Below are 14,339 nucleotides of genomic sequence, written 5' to 3'. Positions count from 1 at the left end.
CCCTCAACCAGCTTATTACTAGTCCCTAGTAATCTAAAGCGTTAAAATAGAGAAACAATTTGCAAGTTTCACAAAGCAAGGCATTCATCATTCAACTTCCATTAATCTATCCAGATAAACAAACTCTCATTAAATTTATATTACTGCTTCATACTTCTTAAACAAGATATTAATAAACCTTCTTTTTATGTGCTCAATATATGAAAACATAGATGATGGGGCTTTTTGTTGGAAGAAAACAATATTATGTTCAAATGTTTAAGGTGAACTTCCTTGGGTTGAGATTATTATTATTATTACTTTTTTTTTCTTCTTTTTTTATTTTTATTTTTATTTATATACACATACAACATAATGTATCTTTAACCCATGTAACGAGTTTTTAGGCTAATGACTCCCAGACCAGTTTGGTTTAGGGCATTAGGTGTTGAGACACCCCTACGAGCTTAACAACTCGGGTTGTAGATACTGATATGTAGATAGTGCAATGTTTGATTCCCTTAAGCTTTTCTCCTTAACCCATGTAACAAGCTTTGGACCAATAGCTCCCAAGTCAGTTGACTTTAGGGTATTAGGTGTTAAAACACCCCTTCGAGCTTAATTGCTTAGGTTAGGGAGGCTACGAAACCAAACTTATCTACGTTTTTATTATCATCAATATTATCATTTTTTTTTTTGCAAATTATATACTATCCCTTTCCCTTAGTTGTTACCTTTAACAAAAGAACATAAATAATGTAATAATCCAATGTGCAACCCACAATCATATGTTAAAGTGTGTGTGTGAAAATGAAGGCTTAATAATACTTGTTAAATGAGTATATGAGCAGAATCAAGTGATAACAATGCGAGAGTTTGTAAACCTAAATATTTCAAGAAGTATTCTGATAGGCCTTGTTATGAATATTGCAAATAACCATTAGAAAATTTTTACTACGATGCGTCTCAAGAATAATTCTTCTTTACTCTGCCATCCTAGTAATAACAGTTTTGCCAAATGGTTTTTTAAAAACAACAACAGTTAGTTGGTTAGTTTTTTTTTTTTTTAAACTACTACCCTCTCCCCCCAACCAAAACGAGACATTGTCCTCAATGTCCTAAGGTAGAAAGATAGAGTATAGAAAACATCACTTGAAACAGCGAACAATGACAAACCTGAAACACACTTAAACAAATATAAGAAGTAACAAAACAAAATAATATGCTATTAATAACACAAAAGACACAAGGTTTCACAAATGAAGGCTCAAATCTAATCTAAGCTTTTTACGATTTTCCTTAGCTGACCAATCTAGGCGACTCATGCAAGGATCAATGACAGGGATGAAAGATTGTAGTTGGTCAATCAATTGTTCAACAGTAGCAGCAGAGATTATGATTTGTCGTGCCGAAGATGTTAGAAATTCCTGTTCCACAGCTTGATCAAGGAAAGATAACAACTTATCATAAAAACCATTAACATTTAACAAACCTATAGGTTTATGGTGAATGTGCAGTTGGGCCCAAGATGAAATATGAAAGATCTCTTCCAATGTGCCCAGACCACCTGGTAAGGCAATGAAGGCATCAACATGGTTAAACATGGTATTCAGTCGGTCAGACATTGTTGGGACCTGTAGTTCCTCTCCAATTATTTTTCCAATGATGTCCCCATTTGCTAAAGCTTTGGGGACAACCCCCAAAACTTGTCTGCCTCCTAAAAATACAGCCATTGAAACACTCCCATTAACCCAAGGCTGCCTCCCCCATACACTAAATGAATCTTTCTCTCAGCTAGTACTTGACCAAGATGATTTGCTGATTCTAAAAACTCTTTTTCTTTCTCAGGGCTGGATCCACCGAAAACACAAATATTTCTTATGTGATGACTTGAGGAACCTGCCATTTCTACACACTTCTATATTTGATGAATGTATGGGATGAGTAGAAATGAAGGGAAGGAAGAGAAGAATTTATAAATGAAAAAGTGAAAATGCAATCATACCACCTCCATATAGGCAAGCTGTAGTCTCACACTCTCTCTCTTTATTTATTTATTTTGACAAAGCATGTATGTACAGGTAGTTGTGATTGTGGCTCACATCTTCCCTTGGTTTTACGTCCAAGAACGGCTTAAACGCCCTCTATGGGTCGGGGATAGGCTTCCCATCCAGTTTTCTTAAAAACTGGCAAACAGGGTCTTTTTTAGTCAGATTCCCAAGACTAAGTCGATCATGTTCTTTATGGAATTGTGGCCTAAATCATGAATTACACGATGCACATCTCCACTAGGATGCGTCTCAAGGGTTAATAAAAGATTATCTAAAGACCCCTTACTCAGGCCATCCTTAATGAATTGTATTTTATCTTCACGGTTTACAGATACCATTCCTAAAGAATGACATGTCGCATTACAAGTCCATCTAGCACATCTGTGACAGACTTTCAGTCGTTTTGCACGACGTTTCTTTGTAAAAGTGCTTTTACCTGTTCCAGGCATGTGTGAAATGAAAGAATTGGAGGACTCACCTGATAATCGGACCTTTGCTTCAATCAGCCAACGAATATCTTCAGGAATTCCATGGTTCATTAACAACCTCAATCTTTCACACCTAGCACGGTAAATTTTTGTAATCGCATTCTGAGGCAGAGCGGGAAAATACTTTTTCAATTTGTCAAGAGTGGTGTCCATTTTTAAATGAGAATTGGATGGGAGATTCAAAGAAAGAAGAAAGAGCAGAGAATTGCACAATTATATACACAGATATCAGTTATCATGGGAAACTGAAAGAACCGACTTAAGAGTCACGGAGTACCGTTATCCGCCATTTGACCGGGGTGAGAGAAACTAGCAAAACAAAAGATACACCAAAACAAACACAAAACAATGTGAGAAAAAGAATCAATCTTTATATACAGGATCACTCAATTCAGTAGAGTCATTTTCAACTGAAAAATTGTCAAAATAAACTTTCAACCGATGTCCATTTACCTTGAAAACATTTCCATTCTTTGGATTCTCGATATCACAGGCCCCATATGGATACACATGTTTCACAATAAAAGGACCACTCCATCTTGATCTTAGTTTTCCAGGAAATAAATGGAGTCGAGAATTATAAAGCAAGACTTTTTGACCAACATTGAATGTTTTTCTCAGTATTTTCTTGTCATGAAACTCTTTGATTCTTGCTTTATGAATTCTTGAATTGTCATATGCATCATTTCTAATTTCCTCAAGCTCATTTATTTGCAATTTTCACAGCTGACTAGCATCATCAATGTTTGAATTGAAAGCTTTAATAGCTCAATAAGCTTTATGTTCAATTTCCACAGGCAAGTGACAAGGTTTTCCATAGACTAGTCTATAAGGTGACATACCTAATGATGTTTCATATGCAGTTCAATAAGCCCAAAGTGCATCATTAAATCTTAAAGACCAGTCTTTTCGATTAGGGTTCACCGTTTTCTCCAAGATCTGTTTGATCTCCCTATTAGCAAGCTCTACTTGTCCACTTGTCTGAGGGTGATAAGGGGTGGCAACTCTGTGTGTGATTCCATATTTCTTCATTAAAGAAGCAAATGGCTTGTTGCAGAAATGTGTTCCACCATCACTTATTATGGCTCGAGGAATTCCAAATCGACTCAAAATATTGTCTTTCAAAAACTTTATCACTGTTTTGTGATCATTGTTTCGACTTGGAATTGCCTCTATCCATTTTGAAACATAATCTACTACGACTAATATGTACACGAAACCAAATGATGGAGGAAATGGACCCATGAAATCTATACCCCAACAGTCAAAGATCTCAATGACAAGAATAGGATTTAAAGGCATCATGTGACATTTTGAAATAGATCCCAACTTTTGACAATTTTCACAAGTCTTGCAGAATGCATGTGAGTCTTTGAACATGGTGGGCCAATAAAATTCACTTTGTAAGATTTTTGCAGTTGTCTTTCTTGATGAGAAATGACCCCCACATGCCTCAGAATGACAAAATTTAATGACACTACTTACCTCATTGTCAGGAATGCATCTTCGAAATATTTGATCAGGACAATATTTGAATAAATAAGGGTCATCCCAATAAAAGTTCTTCACTTCGTTCAAGAACTTTCTTTTATCTTGGGTACTCCAATGAGCTGGCAATTGTCCTGAAACAAGAAAATTAACAATATTAGCAAACCAAGGCATCGTAGAAACGGAAAATAAAGATTCATCGGGAAAGTAGTCATCGATTGGTGTGATGTCAGATTTCGAATCTGTTGTCAATCTTGACAAATGATCTGAAACAACATTTTCGGTGCCTTTCTTGTCTTTGATTGTGATATCAAATTCTTGAAGTAACAAAATCCACCGCACCAATCTAGCCTTAGAATCTTTCTTAGAAAGAAGATATTTCAATGCTGCATGATCACTAAAAACAACAACAGGTGAGCCAACAAGATAAGATCTGAATTTATCACAAGCAAATACTACTGCAAGTAATTCTTTTTCAGTGGTGGTGTAATTCATTTGAGCACTATTTAAAGTTTTACTTGCATAGTAAATCACATAAGGTTTCTTATCTTTTCTTTGTCCCAAGACAGCACCCACGGCATAATCACTAGCGTCACACATTATTTCAAAAGGTAATGACCAATCAGGAGGTTGAATGACAGGAGCAGAAGTAAGCAAGTTTTTACGTTTAATAAAGGCTTCTTCACAATGTTCAGTCCATTCAAAAATATTATCCTTTGTTAGAAGGTTACTCAAGGGCTTAGATATTACACTAAAATCTTTGATGAACCTTCTGTAAAAGCCAGCATGTCCTAAGAATGATCTAACATCTTTAACAGATTTTGGTATTGGTAAGTTGGCAATTAACTCGATTTTAGATTTGTCAACCTCAATTCCTTTCGATGAAACAATGTGACCAAGTACAATGCCGTTTGTTACCATAAAGTGACATTTTTCCCAATTCAATACAAGATTCTTCTCTTCACACCTGCTCAAAAGCTTTTCTAAGTTAGTCAAACAATCATCAAATGAATCACCAAAAACAGAAAAAATCATCCATAAAAATTTCAAGAAAACGTTCAACCATATCACTGAATATGCTAAGCATGCATCTTTGAAACGTGGCTGGTGCATTACATAATCCAAAAGGCATCCTTCGATATGCAAAAGTACCAAATGGACATGTGAAAGTAGTCTTCTCTTGATCTTCCAATGCAATTTCAATTTGATTGTAACCTGAATAGCCATCTAGGAAACAATAAAATTCATGACCTGCAACTCTTTCTAGGATTTGATCCATGAAAGGTAAAGGGAAATGATCTTTTCTAGTCATTGAATTAAGTTTCCTATAGTCAATGCACATGCGCCAACCAGTAACAGTCCTAGTTGGAATTAACTCATTTTTCTCATTCGTTATCACAGTGACTCCAGACTTTTTGGGTACAACTTGGGTAGGACTTAACCATTTGCTGTCAGAAATAGGATAAATGATTCCATTATCTAGAAGCTTAATGACTTCATTTTTCACTACTTCTTTCATATTAGGATTAAGCCTTCGTTGCATTTCTCTAGAGGGTTTAGCATTTTCCTCCAAATAAATCTTGTGTGTGCAAATCAAAGGGCTAATTCCTTTTATGTCAGCTATGGTCCATCCTAATGCATTTTTGTGCATTTTCAAAATCTGTAATAACTTACCTTCTTGATGTGCATTAAGTTTGGAAGAGATTATTACCGGAAAAGTTTCATTTTCTCCCAAAAATGAGTATTTGAGATTAAATGGTAACGGCTTCAATTCAGGTTTTGGTGGTTGAACACTTGAGGGTATGGGCTCAATTGATCGTGATGGCAATTCTTCAATTTGTGGTCTCCAATTGCATGCCTTTGATTCCTGAAAGTAGACCATTTGCAAATCATCAGATTCATCAATCTCAGTTTCACTGGAAGTGGTTTGGAATTGATCATGAACTAATTTTTCAATAAAGTCCACTTCCTGTAAATCATTATCATCTCCAGGTTGCTTGTAAATGTTGAAAATATTCATCTCCAATGTCATGTTTCCAAATGATAGCTTCATCAGTCCATTCCTACAATTAATCAACGCATTAGAAGTGGCAAGAAATGGACGTCCTAAAATGACAGGAATTGAATTACATGCTTCAACAGGTTGTGTATCCAAGACAACAAAATCTACAGGGTAAATGAATTTATCAACTTGTACTAACACATCCTCAACTATTCCTCTAGGCACTTTTACAGATCTATCGGCAAGTAAAAGAGTTACAGAGGTTGGTTTTAACTCACCTAGATTGAGACTTTGAAAGACTGAATATGGAAGTAAATTCACACTAGCTCCAAGATCAAGTAAGGCTCTTTTAATTTTATGGTCTCCAATAAAGCAAGAAATTGTAGGACAACCAGGGCCTTTATATTTCAAAGCATTATTGTTTTGAAGAATGACACTTACTTGTTCGGCTAAAAAGACTTTCTTTTTCACATTCAGTTTTCTCTTCACGGTGCACAGATCTTTCAAAAATTTAGCATAGGAAGGAACCTGTTTAATAGCATCCAACAAAGGTATATTGATCCTTACCTGTTTGAAAATTTCAAAGATTTCAAAGTTGTGATTGACTTTCCTTTGTTTGGTCATGGCATGAGGAAATGGAAGTGCTGGCGGGGAATCAGCCTTCTCTTTGCAATGTTCAGGTTCAACCCCTTCCTTACCCTCAGAGATAGACTCATCATCTTTCTCACAAGGTTCAAGAATGGGTTTTTCAATAACCTTACCACTACGAAGAGTGATGACTGATTTGACTTGATCCATGTGTTGGCTTCCAGAACTACTCGCATTTGCATTGTATTGCCCCTTTGGATTTTGTTGTGGTTGAGATGGAAACTTACCTTTCTCTTGGAAACTGAGAGCAGATGTTAATTTTGCAAGAGCATCTTTAAAATCTGTCATGCTTTGAGCAAGTTGAGTGTTGATTGTCTCCTGCTTTTCAATGAATGCATGCAATGTTTCCTCAAAATTTCTTCTAGGAGGTGGAGCATAAGGAGGTGCATATCCATGAGAATTTTGAAAATTATGGTGTGCTTGAAACGGTGGCTGTGAAGTTTGTGCATTGTTGCTATCACTCTTCCAACTGAAATTTGGGTGATTTCTCCAACCAGGGTTATACGTTTGGGAGTATGGGTTATGGTTGGGTCTTTGGAAACTGTTTAAAGCATGGGCTTGTTCATGGAGGCATTCCTTAAAAGAAGGCAAAGTTGGACAATCATTTGTTGAGTGTTCCTTGGTTTCACAGATTTGACACACAATGTCTTGAACAGATTTTAATTGACCACTCTTTTTCAATTCAAGTGCTTCGACTTTTCTAGCTAAAGATGCAAACTTGGCTTGGAGGTCATGATCTTCCCTAAGGTTGTGCATACCTCCACTAGATGTATGAGGTTGAGTTTTACTTAGTGCCTCATAAGTACCTGTGGTGTCTCAATTTTGAGCATTTTCAGCTAACAAGTCTAAGTACTCCATTGCTTCATTAGGATCTTTATCTTCGAAAGTTCCATTGCACATCAATTCAACCATTTGCCTATCTCTAGGTGTTAAACCTTCATAAAAATGTGAAACCAATCTCCATGTTTCAAAACCATGATGTGGGCAAGTATTAAGCAAATCTCGATACCTATCCCAACATTGGTAAAATGTTTCTCCTGGCTTTTGAGTGAAAGTGATAATTTGTCTTTTGAAAGAGTTTGTTCTGTGAGATGGAAAAAACTTCTTTAAAAATTGTTGTTGCATTTCATCCCAAGCACGAATGGATCTTGGTCTCAAATTTTATAGCCATGTTTTAGCTTTATCTTTTAATGAAAAAGGAAAAAGCTTTAATCGAATGGTGTTCATGCTACAATTTGAGTCATTATAGGTATTACAGACCTCCTCAAATTCCCTTAAATGCAAGTATGGATTTTCTAAGTCTAAGCTATGAAAAGATGGTAAAAGTTGAATAATGCCTGGCTTAAAATTAAAATGAGATGCATCAGGAGGGAAAACTATGCATGAGGGTGCACTTGTTCTTGTGGGATTCATGTGGTCTCTGAGTGTTCTCATACGGTTATTCTCATTATTCTCATTATGAAGCGATTGATTATCTTCTTCGACCATATTTTCTGAAAATGATGAGGATACCCTACAAAGTCGACCACTTAATGTATGTGACCAAACTCGCATGCACGTGTAAAAAGAGAATAAAAGGAAGAAAAGAAAAGAGAAGAAAAAGAAACAAAACAAAACAAAACAAAAGTTAGATAATTTGAAAAGTGAAGAGAGAAAATAAATTAAATATTATAATTTATACAAGAATTTACCTCCCCGGCAGCGGCGCCAAAAACTTGACACGACCAAAAGCTTGATGTCTTCTCCCAAGTGCAGGAGTGTCGAAGTAATAAATAACCCGGCAAGACTGGGGTCGAACCACAGAGAGGTTAATTGTATAAATTATAAATAACAACGCAACAATAACAATAATAACGATAATAATAACAATAGTAGTACTAGTAATAGTAATAATAATAATAATAATACTCAGTACGTGACGTTGTTATACCTGAGAATGATCTAAAAGATCGGGTCACAGGTTTTCAGCCTATATACTGAGTTTATGAACAGATAATAATAATAATAATAATAATAATAATAATAAAAAACAACAACAATAATAAAGAAGAGAAGGAAGAAATTAATAAGAACTTTGAGTTGAAAGATTAATGTAAGGATTAAACAACGATAAAAATAAATGTCAAGGTTAGAGGATCCACTAATGGTACTTCAAACAAGTATAATATAAACTCTTATTAGTGTACCTTTTTCACCTTCACATAATTAACTTAGCTAAACATAATGAAAGAAAGAAACATAGATGAACAAGATAAGAACATAAATGAGAAAGAAGTTAACTAAGTAAAGGAAAGGAAATGAAGTGCATAAACTTGATATTAATGAAAGCAAAACATAAGCAATACAAAGAGAGAAAGCAAGAGCATGATCTTGATCTGGAAACCAAGATGCCTCAATACATGGTAAGTGCCCCCTTTTATAGGCCAAAATTTGGAACTATTGATTTGTTAATTAATTGATGAGTGGGTGGCCACATCTTGACTTGGTGACAATCCTTATCTTCTTGTCTGAACAAGACGTCATTGCTAACATCATAATTTGCCAAGAATCCTCAGGAATGTTCTAGGAAATTGTCTCAGCTTTCCAACAAAAAAAAAAAAAGATGAGATCATTTGGACTTCTAGAACTCAAGATATGGGCTGAACACTAAATAGTGTCTGGGCTGTAGGACAGCTTCAGACTTCTTCGTTGTTCCTTCAGTTTGGACTTCAAAACGGCCTTTTTAAATCTTGGGCTCCTCATGAAAGTTGTAGGCCTTTGTCTTACCTTTCCATCCATATAAAATGGACCTAAATCCGATATCTAGAGCTCCAGATATGATCCAATTACCGAGCAATGTTCCGGTTTGGACTGCATCGGCATCTCTTTTCTAAGTTTGGCCATCTCTTTGTCCTTTCACTTTCAATACTTAAACTCATCAATCAATCCATTTATTTATGTGATAGGCCTGCATTTAAAATGAGCATTTACCATAAATTAAGGTATCTTATAATATCAAACTTGTTATTATAAAACATGCTTTAGTTAAGGAGTTATTGATACTTTAAGTGCAAAATGATGATATAAAACCTTGATAAACATGCACTTTTAAGTACTAATCAAAGGCCTGACCGGATATCGTCGGAGTGCAGTTCTGATTACACGCTCCTCCAAGTAAAACAACTTTCAAAAACTCGTGAAAAAAATTTTAGAGCGATCCAACGGTCGGATCTATAGTTATGGACCTTTTTACCCGTCACTCCAGTCGTGTCAGTGGTATGGCCCTACTGGACAGCGTCGCTGTGATGTACTGATTCCACTCTACTCCAAGTAAAACAGCCTCCGAAAACTCGTGAAAGAATTTTTAGCGCGATCCAACGGTCGGATCTATAGTTAAGGACCTTTTTACCCGGCACTCTAGTCGTGTCAGTGGTAAGGTCCAACCGGACATCGTCGGAGTGTGGTACTGATTCCAAGCTACTCCAAGTAAAACAGCCTCTGGAAACTCGTGAAAAAACTTTTAGAGCGATCCAACGGTCAGGTCTATAGTTATGGACCTTTTTACCCGTCACTGTTGTCGTGTCGGTGGTATGGCCCGACTGGACAGCGTCGCTGTGATGTACTGATTCCACTCCACTCAAAGTAAAACAGCCTCCGGAAACTCGTGTAAAAAATTTTAGAGCGATCCAACGGTCGGATCTATAGTTATGGACCTTTTTACCTGGTACTCTCGTCATGTCGGTGGTAAGGCATGACCGGACAGCGTCGCAGTGCGGTTCTAATTATATGCTACTCGAAGTAAAACAGCCTCCGGAAACTCGTGAAAAAAATTTTAGAGCGATCCAACGGTCGGATCTATAGTTAAGGACCTTTTTACCCGGCACTCTAGTCGTGTCAGTGGTAAGGTCTGACCGGACATCGTCGGAGTGTGGTACTGATTCCAAGCTACTCCAAGTAAAACAGCCTCTGGAAACTCGTGAAAAAACTTTTAGAGCGATCCAACGGTGGGATCAATAGTTATGGACCTTTTTACCCGTCACTGTTGTCGTGTCGGTATGGCCCGAATGGACAGCGTCGCTGTGATGTATTGATTCCACTCTACTCCAAGTAAAACAGCCTCCGGAAACTCTTGTAAAAAATTTTAGAGTGATCCAACGGTCGGATCTATAGTTATGGACCATTTTACCCGGTACTCTAGTCTTGTCGGTGGTAAGGCCCGACCGGACAGCGTCGAAGTGCGATTATGATTACATGCATCTATAAGTAAAACAACCTCCAGAAACTCGTGAACAACATTTTAGAGGGATCCAATGGTCGGATCTATAGTTATGGACCTTCTTACCCAGTACTCTAGTTGTGTCTGTGGTAAGGTCCAACTGGACATCATCGGAGTGCTGTACTGATTCCACGCTACTCCAAATAAAACAACTTTCGGAAACTCGTGAAAAAAGTTTTTGAGCGATCCAACGGTGGGATCAATAGTTATGGACCTTCTTACCCGGTACTCTAGTCGTGTCGGTGGTAAGGCCCGACCGGATATCATCGGAGTGCGATTCTGATTACACGCTCCTCCAAGTAAAACAACTTTCAAAAACTCGTGAAAAAAATTTTGGAGCGATCCAACGGTCGGATCTATTGTTATGGACCTTTTTACCCGTCACTCTAATCGTGTCGGTGGTATCGCCCGACTGGACAACGTCGCTGTGATGTACTGATTCCACTCTACTCCAAGTAAAAGAGCCTCCGGAAACTCGTGAAAAATTTTTTAGAGCGATCCAACGGTCGGATCTATAGTTAAGGACCTTTTTACCCGGCACTCTAGTCGTGTTAGTGGTAAGGTCTGACCGGACATCACGGAGTGTGGTACTGATTCCAAGCTACTCCAAGTAGAACAGCCTCTGGAAACTAGTGAAAAAACTTTTAGAGCGATCCAACGGTCAGGTCTATAGTTATGGACCTTTTTACCCGTCACTGTTGTCGTGTCGGTGGTATGGCCCGACTGGACAACATCGCTGTGATGTACTGATTCCACTCTACTCAAAGTAAAACAGCCTTCGGAAACTCGTGTAAAAAATTTTAGAGCGATCCAACGGTCGGATATATAGTTTCGGACCATTTTACCCGGTACTCTAGTCTTGTCGGTGGTAAGGCCCGACCGGACAGCGTTGGAGTGCGATTATGATTACATGCTACAATAAGTAAAACAGTATCCAGAAACTCGTGAACAACATTTTAGAGGGATCCAACGGTCGGATATATAGTTACGGACCTTCTTACCCGGTACTCTAGTTGTGTCCGTGGTAAGGTCCAACTGGACATCGTCGGAGTGCTGTACTGATTCCATGCTACTCCAAGTAAAACAACTTCCGGAAACTCGTGAAAAAAGTTTTTGAGCGATCCAATGGTGGGATCAATAGTTATGGACCTTCTTACCCCGTACTCTGGTCGTGTCGGTGGTAAGGCCCGACCGGATATCGTCGGAGAGCGGTTCTGATTACAGGCTCCTCCAAGTAAAACAACTTTCAAAAACTCGTGAAAAAATTTTTAGAGCGATCCAACGATCGGATCTATAGTTATGGACCTTTTTACCCGGCACTCTAGTCGTGTCCGTGGTAAGGTCCGACTGGACATCATCGGAGTGTGGTACTGATTCCATGCTACTCAAAGTAAAACAACCTCCAGAAACTTGTGAAAAAACTTTTAGAGCGATCCAACGGTCGGGTCTATAGTTATGGACCTTTTTAACCGGTACTCTAGTCATGTCGGTGGTGAGGCCCGACCGGACAGCGTCGTTGTGCGGTTCTGATTCCACGCTACTAGAAGTAAAACAGCCTTCGAAAACTCGTGAAAAATTTTTTAGAGGGATCCAAAGGTCGGATCTATTGTTATGGACCTTTTTACCCGGTACTCTTGTCGTTGCGGTGGGAAGGCCCGACCGGAGAGCGTCGTCGTGCAAAACTGATTCCATGCTACTCTTAGTAAAACAACCTTTGGAAACTCGTGAAAAAAATTTTAGAGCGATCCAACGGTCGGATCTATAGTTATGGACCTTCTTACCCAGTACTCTCATCGTGTCGGTGGTATGGCCCGACCGAATATCGTTGGAGTGCAGTTCTGATTACACGCTCCTCCAAGTAAAACAACCTTCGAAAACTCGTGAAAAATTTTTTAGAGCGATCCAACAATCGGATCTATAGTTATGGGCCTTTTTTACCCGGCACTCTAGTCGTGTCGGTGGTATGGCCCGACTGGACAGCGTCGCTGTGATGTACTGATTCCACTCTACTCTAAGTAAAACAGCCTCTGGAAACTCGTGAAAAAAATTTTAGAGCGATCCAACGGTCGGATCTATAGTTATGGACCTTTTTACCCAGTACTATGGTCGTGTCGGTGGTATGGCCCGACCGGATATCGTCGGAGTGCGGTTCTGATTACATGCTCCTCCAAGTAAAACAACCTTCGAAAACTCGTGAAAAAAATTTTAGAGCGATCCAACGATCGGATCTATAGTTATGGACCTTTTTACCCGGCACTCTAGTCGTGTTGGTGGTATGGCCGGACTGGACAGCGTCGCTTTCATGTACTGATTCCTCTCTACGCCAAGTAAAACATCCTCCGGAAACTCGTGAAAAAAATTTTAGAGCGATCCAATGGTCGGATCTATACTTAAGGAGCTTTTTACCCGGTACTCTAGTCATGTCGGTGGTGAGGCCCGACCGGACAGCGTCGGAGTGCGGTTCTGATTCCATGCTACTCGAAGTAAAACAGACTCCGGAAACTCGTGAAATTTTTTTTAGAGGGATTCAACAGTCAGATCTATAGTTATGGACCTTTTTACCCGGTACTTTGGTCGTGTCGGTGGTATGACCCGACCGGACATCATCGGAGTGTGGTTCTGATTACACTCTACTCCAAGTAATACAGCCTCCGAAAACTCGTGAAAAAAATTTTAGTGCGATCCAACGGTCGGATCTATTGTTATGGACCTTTTTACCTGGTATTCTGGTCGTTGCGGTGGGAAGGCCCGACCGGACAACGTCGTCATGCAAAACTGATTCCACACTACTCCAAGTAAAACAGCCTCCGCAAACTCGTGAAAAAAATTTTAGAGCAATCCAACAGTCGGATCTATAGTTATGGACCTTTTTACTGGGTACTTTGGTCGTGCCAGTGGTATGACCCGACCGGACATCATCGAAGTGCGGTTTTGATTACACGCTACTCCAAGTAATACAGCCTCTGAAAACTCGTGAAAAAAATTTTAGTGCGATCCAACGGTCGGATCTATAGTTTTGGACCTTTTTACCCGGTACTCTAGTCGTGTCGGTGGTAAGGCCCGACCGGACAACATTGCTGTGCAATACTTATTCCACGCTACTCCAAGTAAAACAACCTCCGGAAACTCGTGAAAAAAATTTTAGAGCGATCCAACGATCGGATCTATAGTTATGGACCTTTTTATGCGATACTCTAGTCGTGTCGGTGGTATGGCCCGACCGGGCATCGTCGTTGTGCAGTACTTATTCCACACTACTCCAAGTAAAACAGCCTCCGAAAACACGTGAAAAAATTTTTAGAGCCATCCAACGGTCGGATCTATAGTTATGGACCTTTTTACCTGGTACTCTGGTCGTGTCGGTGGTATGACCTGACTAGACATCGGATTTAGGTCCTACAACTTTGGATCATATCTAGAGCTCTAGA

General features: G+C 38.8%; 1 pseudogene; it reads right to left on the bottom strand.

Annotated features, from left to right (window-relative positions):
* Nucleotides 1-2,123: 2,123 nt before the first annotated feature.
* LOC140955907 (uncharacterized) lies at nt 2,124-7,568 on the bottom strand (annotated as a pseudogene).
* Between the last annotated feature and the right edge of the window lie 6,771 nt (nt 7,569-14,339).

Source organism: Populus alba, chromosome 9 (assembly GCF_005239225.2).
Source record: "Populus alba chromosome 9, ASM523922v2, whole genome shotgun sequence".
NCBI lineage: Eukaryota > Viridiplantae > Streptophyta > Magnoliopsida > Malpighiales > Salicaceae > Populus > Populus alba.
This window is presented reverse-complemented; position numbering and strand designations above follow the sequence as displayed.